We start from the raw sequence: 13353 nt of genomic DNA on the forward strand, positions 1-13353 counted from the left end.
AGCTGTGGGATAAATGGTGTTTTCCAAAGTCCCAGCTCCCAGATACTCATCCTGGTAGCAAGTAACTTAACACCAAGCCTAGGCCTGAGTCCTGCCTACCAATATAGGTTCTCTTTCAGGTGAAGACCTGGAGACACATGGAGAAACTAACAGCTTCCTGAATGGGATGTATCTGGGGAATAAGAGCCTAAAGATCTCTCACGCAGCAGTTCAGACACAGCCTGAGCATCCAAAACAGGAAATACACTGGAGCAGAAGTCAGAGATGGTCCCTGCACAGCACTCCCATGCTCTCCTTCATAAAATTACAGCATAAGGACAAAAATATTGTTCTTTTTCAAAAACAAAGCCAAGTAGGAAAACTTTATTTTTATTTTCTTGTGGTTTTCTCCTTATTTTTTGTTGGCCTTGCTAGGAGTGCAGTTACAGCAAATGATACAGTCCTGTTTTAACCTCTGGCATTTAACTTATAGATCACAAATAGACCAATATTTCATCTATGACAGAAAAAATTCTTGTATGGTATGATGGAAAGAGCACTTTCAAATTAATGTTACAATAATCAATAAAAATAAAGAAGAACCAGTAAATGACTAGGGTCACGGGTGTGAGAAAGTAGAGAAGTACAGTCTGGCCTCAGCAGTGATATTTTTTGCAAATTAATTTATTTAGGGGGAGGCAAGTCTATATTCTTCATGCTTCATTATACTGGCAAGCCCATGACCTACCACTGTAATTTGCAAGTGAGCATGATGTCATTTTAATGAAACATCAAACAGGGCAATTCAGAAGTAAATGCCTACTATAAAAGAGCTATTAAATAATACTTAGCAATTATGGTATGATTTTCTACTTCAAAGCCTTTCACAAACAGCCACTAATGAATTTGCATAACCTCTCTGTGATGAGGAGGAGGAGGAGGAGGAGGAAAAGGAGGAGAAGGGGGAGGAGGAGGAATATCATTGTTCCTTTCTGCAAGCACAGAGCACAGAAAAAACTTGCCCAGGACTGCAGATGTCATGAGCATCAAAGCCCAGATCAGAACCTGGAACCCGATGACTGTCAGATCATTACATCAGGCTCCCAGCCTAGTAGGGGCCTTTAAAAAGTCCTTAATTCCTTGAAATAAAGTTTAGTAATGATAACTACAGGAATTTAGCTGCTAGTCATGATTATTTTGTTGTCTTTGCACAAGGCTGTTCAGACTAGGATCTAACACAGTGCCACCCCACAACCCACAAGTCTTCACCCTCAGGTCTTCTTACAAAAGAGTACCAAGGGAAGTGGGACACACCATGGCCTGACCATTGTAGACAGTCAAAATGCACTTATAAGTCCCCTGAGACCCAGAACTCTGGAAATACTCCTATTTACACCAGTTTAGAAGTCCTCCTCAAAGCACCCCCACCCTGCCCCAACAGGTGTCTGCAGCTCAGTAAAGAATGAATATTGGAGCTGTTAAAATATCCTAGGGTCTCACAGAATAACAGAACGGGTCATGTTGGAAGGGATCACAGTGGGTTATCTGGTCCAACCTCCCTGCTCAAGCAGGGTCATCCCAGGGCACATGGCACAGGATTATACCCAGGTGGTTCTTCAATATCTCCAGCGAGGGAGAATCCACACCCTCTCTGGGCAACCTGTTCCAGTGCTCAGCTGCCCACACAAAAAAGAAATTCCTTGCGTTCAGGTGCATCAGTTTCTGCCCACTGCCTCTTGTCCTGCTGCTTGGACAAGATTGGCACCACCAATATTGGCATCACTGAGCAGAGCCTGGCTCCATCCTCTTGTCACCCTTCCTTCAGATACTTATAGACACTGATGAGGTTCCATCTCAGTCATGTCTTCTCAAGGCTGTAGAGGCACAGGTCGCTCAGGTTTTCCTCATAAAAGAGATGCTCCAGTACCTCAATCATTTTTGTTGCCCTCCACTGGACCAGCTCAAGGAGCTCCATGTCTCCCTTGCCTCAGGAGACAGAACTGGACACAGCATTCCAGATGTGACTTCACCAGGGCTGAGCAGGGGGGCAGGATCACCTCCCTGCTGGCAGTGCTCTTCCTGATGCCCCCCAGGATCCCATTGACCTTCTTGGCCATCAGGGCACTCATGGACAGATGGTTGTCCACCAGGACCCACACCTTCTCCTGCTTCTTTCCAGCAGGTCACTCCCAGCCTGTACTGGCAGAGAGGGTTGCTCTTCCCCTCTGCAGCATTCTATTTTTGCCTTTGCTGAATAGTGATTGGTTGAAATTCCCTACCGTAATGGTAGTGGCTGCTTTTAAAATCTCAAACCATCACTACTTGCAATGATTGTGTTAATTTTCTTTGCCCACAATAGAAGAAAACTTATTTATTTTGAAAAATAACAAGTTTTCCCACTGCATTAAATATCAGAAATTGAAGGGGTTTTTTTCCCAAACTTAGAGTAGCAATTCCTATGTGTATGGATAGACATTCAGATTCAGGTTAATTTCTCTACATATATCAATCTTGAGAATACAAGACAATATGTCAACCTTGACAATATTTTTAATAATTCATAACTCTATATTTGGGAATATATTAAAAAAAAAACCATTTGAATGCAGGTGTTGCATTATACAAATAGCAAAGGCTTTCTGATGAAGCTTCTGAAGTTCTGTGGATTAGCCAAATAACAAGATACCCAGTCTTTCTTAGCTTATCTTTCAATTTCCTTCTAAAAACCTTGAGATCTGCTTCTATATGCAAAAAAGCCCTCTTTATTTGGACAGTTCACTGTGGAAAAAAAAAACCTCCAAAATTCTTAACTGCAATTCAATCCAAACATTTTTGAGGGCCTAGAAGTCTGGATCTCACTGAAAACCTTCATATATTTCTATACATTAGTCATCACTTTCTTTTGTTCATATTCCTTGCACAATAGTGAAAGGGAGCATGCTTGGGACATAATTTCTAGTAACAGCAGCCATTGTTCCATATGGCCACCCTAAACAGCAACTGGGATAGATGTTATAGAAATACTTAATACAGACTATTCCTGAGATATATGTATATATATAAACAAATATATAAACATATCAATTAAAAACAAAATATTAAATTTGATATCCTTTCCTTTCTCTTCCTTATTAAGAGTAAAGCATTGAAAGTATTGTTTTATTCCAAGTTTGTAAACTGAATAGAATTTTAGACAGAATGTATTTGTGCTGGAAAGATTTTAATCTTATTTAAAAATTATCATCATAAAGGAGTTGCAGGAGGACTGCCTGAAATAAGGTGTGCTTATTCATTTGAAGGATGTACTGCCCTGGTTTAATGACTAGTTCTCACTAGGAAGGATCTGCCACTCTTTGAATCAGGTACATATGAGTGACAAAGGTATAGATGGAATGTATTTTAACACTTATTTATGTGTTACTGTGTGGGGTATTTGGACTATATATGTACCAGAGAAATAAGTATTTAATAACTCACCCATTAGTTGTCTCCTTACAAGAATAATGTAATTTAAATGGATGGGAGTAATGCATTTTAAATACTGTTGGAAATATGTTCAGCATGAATGTATCCTGAAATATTATTAGCTTTCCCTAAAACTTGTAATCGTTTCAGTGAAATCTAAACTGGAAAATCCTGGAGCAGATCACTGCCTCATCTGCCGCTACAGTTGTACCCTTCCAGGCTGCTGGAATTCATCTTTCCTCCTGGAACCTCAAATAAACAAGCCAGAGAGCACTCACAGCATGACTCCACAATGAAATATTTGACTAAGGTTGGGACATCTGGGAAGAGTTTGGGGACAGCTTCAGGTCTGGAACTATGTATTTGAAACAAAATAATTTTGTTTGGCACTTTTGGTCTTGATTTGAACTTTTGCTTTCTGCCAGCTGGGTAAATTCATTCATGACTGGGTTATACTGTGGCGTCTGTGGTTTGCAGATGTATGTTCTTGTCCATCACTCTTCATTGACACACCCTGTATTGTCTTCTTCTGTATAGCTAAGGGTTTTTCTAGGCTTGAAAGCATTCTGAAATACAGCCTTTATTTTCATAATATAACATTTACATGCAGTAGCTAGTATTAATTTTTGTTTATTCTAAACTATTTCAGATTCTGAACCATCCATGCAACTGCCAATTTTTACCAGTTTCCTAATATTGCTATATATTCTAAAATGTCTTAAAACCAAGATCAAGTTTTCTGATTCTCTTGATTGGACTGTTTCCATTTTCTCAAAATCTCATTTCCTAAAAGCAAATTATAGAGAGGGTTTGTGTTATAATCCATTTTAACTGTATTTTAATGTCATTGCAACAATCACACAAGAGGCAATAATTTGGGAGGAATATAGAAGAAGAAACAACCTGATTCTAATTTTCCTTTTCCTTAATTGGGTTTTGCAACACTAGAATGCAATTCCCTTTGTTTTTCAGAGCTGCATATCTATATAAACAAAGTAGGCACATGGTGACTTATCTATTGATTGACTAGTGAATTTGATGGTTGAAGGAAATTATGGTCAAAATTAAATATATCAATCAAATACTAGACCCTCAAAGGCATTGAGAACAATAGGAATTAGACTCTAAATCCTCTGAAGACCTAGGAAAAAATGGTATGAATAATGTAACTTTAAATTAAACTAACACATGATTAACAAAATTCAAAATCCCCATATATAGTAAATGTATGCAGTTGTAGTAATAATTTGCCAAAAACACACTATTTGAGAAACCATAGACTTTTGCTACTATAGAATTAGTATCAGCTGTTTCCCTCTATTGACCTTTGCAAGATTACTTCCACTATACACTAGTAAAAAAAAAAAAATAATCATTTGTCCCTACAAGAAGGTTATCCTTCCTTGGATATAAGGATGAGACCATTCCTTTTTGTTGGATTATAGTTTATAAGAAACCCACATCAAATGAACTTATATTGCACATGTTATTTTCAATTGTTTTGCAGAAAACAGACATGGGGACATTTGTAGCAGACGTTTGTTCTTAAAGAAAATATACTGAACTCAGTAGCAATGAAAAGTAAACATTAATCACTGATGCAATTTATATTAGACAGCCTTTATAGTCAACAGAATGAAAGAGGCATTTGCAGGGCTGGATTTACCTCATCCCAACGACTCACATGAATCTCATTGCAAGCATCAGGAATCAGACTGATGTATCCCAACCTCAAGTCACCGGCTATGGTCTTTGGATCAGGACCATCTGCAGAAGTAGGAAACTCTCTTATGACTGTAAACTGTGTCAGACTTCACAACTGTGAACATTTAAGAGCAGCTATAAGGAATGAGAGCAGAGTGTTGCAAATAACTCATATATATCACTGACAATTTTTTTTATTCAACATCTGTATCAGTCATGAGTGCCCAGCACAGCCTTGCTCATTGAAACACTTCAGGTGCTAAGCTAAAATCCAGTGAGGCAAACAATAACTATGCCCAACTCGTGATGCCCGAGTGCCTGGGCAAAGCCCAGAGAGCCAGAGCCAAGAGCAGAGAGGGAGCAGAGCCAGGGCTGTGGGGTTTTATCAGGTGTCCCATGGGAGGAGTCTTAAAATCAGAATACAGCCTCCCCAGGATGGGAAGGTTCCACACTTCCTCTGTTTATAAATTGGTTAAAACAAGGGGATTCTTGGAAATATTTTATTTCATCAGTTGATCCCATTTCTCAAGACTGAACTCATGAAAAAAAATTGTTTTGAAGTGAGCATATACAAGAGCTAGGTAACTAAACTACAATACCACGTGAAATCAAAAGACAGCTAATGCATTAATGACTTCTTCACCTTTAATGAGGAATAATGACATCCCAGGTTCAAGTTCAGTTTTCAAAATGTGTAATGATTTTCTGTAAATCTTCAGTGAGTTCAGCACAAAAACTGAAATAAAATGAAGCATAAAATGACTGAAATAAATGATATAGTGTAATATATAAGCAGAAATAATTTACTTAGATATAAAAGATTCTCTTCCAACAAACTATGAAGTCTATCTTGATGCTTCCATTGCCTTTTTTTAATGAAAATCATTAAAACACAATAAAATATATTAAACATATTAAATATTATATTAATATCTCTTTGCATTAAGACACCCTTTCTGTTTTACAAGCCAGCTTAATATTTAGTCTCAAGTTAATAGCAAATGGGTGAATTCATTATGCTAGTTTTAAAACTTGTTTTATTTTCCTAGAAATATATTCTTTCCATATGGGCAAGATGACAGTTATAACAGTTACCAATATTTTTTACTTTTTTTGACTTTTCTTGGAATTTTTTTTTTATTATGTCAGTAGGAAAATCTAAATTTTTTTTGTATACTTAAGTATCATATATATTTTTAATTTATAGAATACCCTTATCAGACAAACATCCTCAGTGCAGTCAGAAGGAATGTGTTATAAATGATGCTTGGAATTGTCAAGGGAACAAGTTTTTATTTTAAGAATATATTATATTACTGAAACTCTTCTCCTTTTTTTTCTTTTTTTTCCACCAGCAGACAAGGAGCAGGGGAGCATATTTTTCATTTTAAGCTTCAGCCAGACTTCTAAGAAGTCTTTGAAGCACTCCCCCATACTGGTCTCTAATCCAGAATGAAAAACGTTCCTCGCCTTCTGTTGGACCACTTTCTTCTAGGACTTTCATAATGTTCCTGTCAACAAATTATATAAAGTATCAGACAAATCCCCTGTAGATGGTTTCCATGAATCCATGACACTAATTTTCACTGCATCTTAAAACTTATCTACAAAGCTCTGATCACAGCTACTACTTCACAAAACAACAATGAACAACAGGAGACTCTCTAAAGAGGGGGAGAAAATCTGTTTTCTAGCTACCTTTTAAGACTGATTATATATATTTTCCAGTTTATTGACACTAAGAGAGTTAAAACTAATTGAGATTCCTCTGCCTCAAAACATTTGTTCCCAACTTTCAGACTGATTTAGTCAACTATTTTTGGCTCTAAAATTTTGGGGAGTAGCCATGGATCTGGTTTCAATTGAGTGTCCCAAAGTGACAGCAGTTGGGAATTCAGTCATCTTTGCAATGTTTCTGTGCCCCATGAGAGAATCATGACCTTACTGTGTCTATTTGCATGAACTTCTTTCATATTTTATGGCAGCTTGGATCACTCAGATGTCCTGAGTTGTATGCCCAACCCCTGAGCCTGAAGTAGGAAGATGAAAAGGTTGCACAATACTTTCAGTTTGTTTTTTCATCAGAGATGGTTTATCGCAAAAGAGACCATATTTTACACCAAACAAAATTATTTTTATTTCATGATGTATCCTTTTGTCTAACATATTCTAAGTTATGTCTCTTTAACTGTTACAACAAACTCTCATTTAAGGAGATCATTATTGCCTTCTAGAAAATCAAGATTTCAATCAGTTTTTATATAATAAGTCATCCATAATTTTTAAAAATTTATTTTGAATGAAAATCTGCCAACTTTTTGAATTTTTTTGGGAGCAACAAAGAACAGACTTTCCCTGAGAGCATTTGCTTACCTTCTTCCCATTCACCCCCAAAGCACTTTAAAAATATAACAAACCTATTTTGAAATCTGTACAAAATCAACCAGTAACCTTACTAAAGATGTTGCCACTGTGCATGCTGATGAAATTCCTGATATTCACTGATACTTCAAATATTTTGAAGAATAAACCAATTTTGGGGGAAAAATATTTCCTCTAATCCTACACATCTTAGCTTTTGAGAGGCACTATTTATCCACAGAACATTAATGTGATGATATTTAACATTGTGTTGTCATATTAACTTAAATTCAAACAGTACATTTTATTATCCTTACTACATACACAAGTATTTATCTTTATTTTTATTATGAGTTTTCACAATTTAAGACAACTTATTAGAGAAATCTAGATTCACTAAAGCAAATTGGCTTTCGGGGCTTGTTTCAGAACTATTTCATCACCACTAGATATTTATTTATATCTAGAGTTGTGTTCACAAAATTAATTGTGGAGGTGGAACTGTACCACTAAATCTGGCTTTGCAGTTTGTCTCAGCTACCTCCCCATGATCTCAGAAGACACTTAAAGTCTTAATCTTCCATTTTTCCAGGTTTAAATGTGCAAAATCCCCAGGTGTCTGAATGGTTTACTTTATACCTGCACACCAACTCCCTTGACAACTTCAGACAAAAAACTTTGTAAACCCTGCCCAAATCCTATTGACATTTTTCTGTGCCATCATTTTAGCTCTGTCTAAATATCTTTAACATTTGTCCAAGCCTTGCAGGAAAAGGACAATGCAAACAAACAGACAAGAGAGATGGATATAAACCAAGTCTGGAGTTTTTAAAATTAAAATTTAATAAATTAAATCAAAGCATTTCTTAAACTAGAAAGGGAGAGAAAGGCTAAATAGGGAACAAAGAAGACATTGCTAAGAATAAGGTAGACATCCTGATTCTGTAAGGCTAGGTTGTTAACAAAGGGGAACTGAAGAGCTGAGGGAGCTCATGGGGAAAGTCAGGAGGGAGGTTTAGCTATTAGGATTTCACATATAGACCAATAAGTTCTTGGAAAGTATGAGGCTAAAAGGCCATAAAATATGAAATATTTCAAAAGTAAGTTTTCTTTGACTTAGCATGGAGATATGCAATCTTAAGAAGAATTTGATCCCAAAAAGTATTCCCAGTGCAAATATCTTCCCTGGGGCATCTGTGAATGTCCTCATCAAAATGGCCTGAAACTTCATGAGATTCCTCTGCCTGCATTCCTCATCACATTTAGCTATTTAATAAGCTTTGAATTCCAAAGAAATGCAAAAATGCTTTTGGAGAATATGGAAAATTGTTTACAAGCTTCCTCATGAACTGGAAAATATCCATGATTTTTGCCTTTGCAAGCAGGACCTCAAGCTACATGTGGTTGATAGTACCTAAAGGTAAATGTGCATCTGGCACTCACCACAGGCTACTAGGAATTTCTAATTGCTATCTGTTCTCAGTGTTTCCCAGAACAATATCTTGTGGGCGTCATGCTACATAGAAGTTGTTGGAAGCAGAGAGCAGCTGCACACTCAGAGCACTTCCGCAAGACTGAGTTTTGAGAATTTCAATATAAACACAATATTTTGTTCAGGAGCAACAGAAAAAGGTGTTCATGGATGAACATGGGGGAGACCTGTAGCGAGCAAGCATTAATGAGCATCTTGCATGCCTAAGGCTGCCCAGCTGTCCATGGCAAGCCAAAGAGATATTGTACATGACTGTCTGCCCTGGGAATATTGTTCTCTAGATAAGAGGAATGGGATGAAAACAAAGAGATGATTAAATGAATTTTAGCTGTCTAATTTATAAAGCTCACAACGAAGACATTTTTGAGTCCCTATATATTCAATTTTTAGCTTTTCTCAGGTAATCTAATATAAAATATACAATACACTGCTTTATTTTTTCTTCTATGAAGAAATATATAGATCCTTCTAATTCCCCTGGCCCTCCAAGTAAGGAATGTCTTTTACTTATCACCAGGTCCCCTTCTCTTCTAGGGTTTAGTTGTATTAATCTATAGCCTGCAGAAGAATTAAATGTAGCCAGTGCACCAAAAGCACCAAAGCAAGACACCATATTGGTTCCTGCCATCAGTACAAGAGTTGAGAACTTCCTCTCTCTTCCTTCTTTAGCTTCTCATTTAGCTTAATAGTCCCTTCTGACATACACTGGGAGAAACAGAGCTTGACAGTAAGGATGCGCATCCCATCCACACCCAGGTGATGGGATGCACAATCAGAAACAAGCTACCACATAGCAGCTGATAAGCTACCCCAACTTTGTCATAAGTGGCATGAGCCACGACAGTCAAATCAACCATGACTGCTCTTAAAGCAGAGTTCTATGACAGCTTAAGCTCTTTTTCTGCTGCTCTACAGGATGTGTGCCTTAGTACATCCCATTTCTTGCCTCATGTGCACTTAAGGCATCATGCTACATGCATTAGAAAGTCCCCAGAGTTGTACAGTATTCCAGTGTCAGGAGTGAGGAAAGATTTCAGTCACCGCCCTTAAGTCTTCTTGCCAGAACGGTGGGGATTTGTCACTGCTTCTAAAGAGCCAATATATGCTTTACATCCAGAAATCAGTTGTATTCTTTTTCCTTGGAATTATTTTCAGCTGGCATGAAATGCTATTTTAAATTATTCTGCTGTTTTGCTTATTGTATTTCAAGACTTATTTTAACATATTCAGAAGAAAAACTCTGTACAACAGACTAGAGGCTGAAAAGATATAGAGGTGAATATGACAAATCGGATTTAATCAAAATCCAGATTTTTCTTCAAAATAATTAATAAATTTTTGTCATCAGAAAACTAGCGAATATTTCTGTTGAATAAAGGTACATTAAATAAAATGTTCATACTGAAATTTGGAAACAGTTTCTTGTCCTTTCATTTCAAGATGACTGGGATAAATGAATCTGCCTAAAATTAAACTAACTATACAACAATCCCTTTTTAGTCGATCTTTATAGCTTTTTGTGGCCATGGGCAGATTTCACACACATTTAACATTAAATTGATACCTCAAGCAGAATAAAATTCCTAAAGATTTAGGAAATTAACAGCTAGATAAGAGTGTGAAAGGTAATGTGATCAATTGTGTTGAGACTGGAGAAATGAGGGATATTTGGGCTCAGTACAGCAGGCTTCAGATGAGCAATCAGTACTGATTAACCTGCCAATTAACTCTGCATACACTGATCAGATGCACCACCACAGCTGATTCTTGCTGACTGAAAGTGTTATGAGACTTGGGAAGCCACAAGGTGTATTGCAAAGCAGAGGAGACTCTGAGCCTAGCCCCACTGCAAACTCAGTTTTTGGTATATTGCTCGTAAGTATATTGCTCATAAGACACGTCTCAAAGAGCAAAGCTAAGAGAACAAAATTAAAACAATAGCAGAAAAAAAGTATTTAAAAAAAGATGCTAATCTTTTTGGATGCTAATTTGAGATAAACTAAAATAAAAGTTTTGATATAAACTAAACTGAAATCTTTTTGGAAGCTAATTTGATGCAAACTAAAATATTTGCACTGTTTTCATTCAGAAGAAATAAGGAGGCTCAGTTTTTTTAGTATGACCCAAGCCAAATATTTCTTCCAATTTTTCCATTTGTCCACAGAATCAGTTATCCAAACAGAAATAAGTGCATTATGTAGCTCTCAAGTATGCATGAATAGCTGTGTCAGACACTCTGCCATAAAGTCCCAGGCTGCAGTTACAAACAGAACATTTGCAAGGGGCATTGCACATAGCAATGGGACAGCAGCTGAGCCACACAGAACCTGTTTCTGTGCCATTGTACCAGACACTGCTGAAATATAATTTTATATCAAAGAGATGTGGTATTAATAGCAACAGTCCATGCAAAGCAATTTAGGAATCCAGCTATTATCTTTATAGAACAGAAAGGTTTCATTTTCTTCCTGGATTTTTCTCTTTTTTCCTATTTGCAGGTTTGGGAAACAGCTCACAGAATGACAAGTTTACAGAAAATTCAGTGACCATAAGGATGTCAAGATGATATAAGTATAAATAAGAATAATGATTTTTCTCCACTCAAATTAGCTTATATTGACATTTTTAGTTACTGTGGATATAAAATCAGCTCTACATTCATGCTAATTAGGGTACAATGTTGGATGTAATCCAGAAATTAATTAATTAATTAAGTTATCCTGTCTTCAAAGAGATTTTGCATTGCATAAGTAATTTTATAATCACACCAAAAAAGTATGGCAATTGGATATAAAATTGTACAGGCGACCTGGAATTAGAGAGGGAAATGACACTTAGGTTTTGTTAGGTATTTTTGTCAATGTGGATGCATGATAGTCAAATTTTTAACTTTAGGTTGAGTATTATGAGCTAGGAATGGAAATGCTATTTGGTTTTTGGACTTTTGATATAACACATATGTCAAGTGATCCTTAAAATGCAAATTTTTACATTTTCCTACCTGATAAGCATTATATAACTTTCTAAGAAGGAATGTGTTCATTCAGTTCTACTTTAAACACCTTGTAGCAGGGAAAATTTCATTTTACATAGAATAAAATAAAATTTCCTGTTACATATATGTTATTTGTACTGTGCAACTTCAGATTGAAACACTGTCAGCTTCCTTTGCAGCGGTGTTAATAACCATCTGTACAATTCTATTTTGACTTTTTTGTTGTACCCACTGAAGCCTTTGCCCCAGATTGTGTCCTATATCAGGGTGTTAATTTCAGAGCTACTATCATTAATTTTAGCTTAAAAAGAAATAACTTAGCCTTTCAAGTTTTGTTCAATTTTATGATGTTTTCTTTGGCTATGTACAATAAATGACTCTAAAGACTGAGATGTTAAAACAATGCCAGACATAGCTAAGTTGATTTCTTCAGAAATTTGCATGATTCTTCATTTGCGTAGCTACTGAGCTTTGTCATTTTACGCATATGTTGAGAGAAGTCAAAAGAGTTTTAAAAAGTCTTTAAAGATTGAAGCACTATTTTTGAACATCTGTAATCTCCAAGCAATTCTCTCTAAAGAGAAGTGTTCTTCACAAGAAATGGCTGCTGTAAAGTCCTCTGATATAGCAGAAGCAGATTAACTAGCTGTTTAAATTCCAAAGTCTACTTAATGAAAAACATGGGTGTCACAATATTCAGCTAAGCCAAAAGCCTAAAGCCAGAAATATACATTCTCTTTTGAAGTATAAATTTTGAGTATGCAGTCAATGTGATCTTGGCTAACAATACAGTTTTAGATTCACTCAGACACAGTAATTTCAACTTTACCCTATAGATCATTAAAGTAATTCTGAATAAGAGTTCTAGGTGACACCTATTGGGATGAAAGTATCAAAAGCTATATGCCAGTGAAGGTATCATGTTCCCACCTAAAGCCATGTAAAATAACATTTTTAAAGAAAAATGCACTGTTATTTTCTTTAATATAATTTTAATTGTAAAATTTAATGAAAATAGTCTTCCCTTACCAGTCAGTAATTAATGCTACATTGAAATTATTATGCTACACTGAAATTATTAACATTAATTCTTTATTTTATAGTGCTCCCACATATCTGGCAATTATATATTATGATTTTTTGGTAAAAAAATGCACACAGAATGCCAAGATAGTCCTGTCTTATTAAAAAAAATATAATGAAATAAGAACAAAATACATGTTGGAATGTAAAATTGCTGTTATTTGTATATTTATCCTTAGTCCTAGTTGCCCAGCTGTTTTCTCTTGATCAATGGGCTGTATTAATCTAGTGAGAATTACTAAGAATTTAGATAAAACACCTTTATTTTTACATT

The sequence above is a fragment of the Taeniopygia guttata genome, chromosome 1 (genome assembly GCF_048771995.1).
Source record: "Taeniopygia guttata chromosome 1, bTaeGut7.mat, whole genome shotgun sequence".
Taxonomy (NCBI): domain Eukaryota; kingdom Metazoa; phylum Chordata; class Aves; order Passeriformes; family Estrildidae; genus Taeniopygia; species Taeniopygia guttata.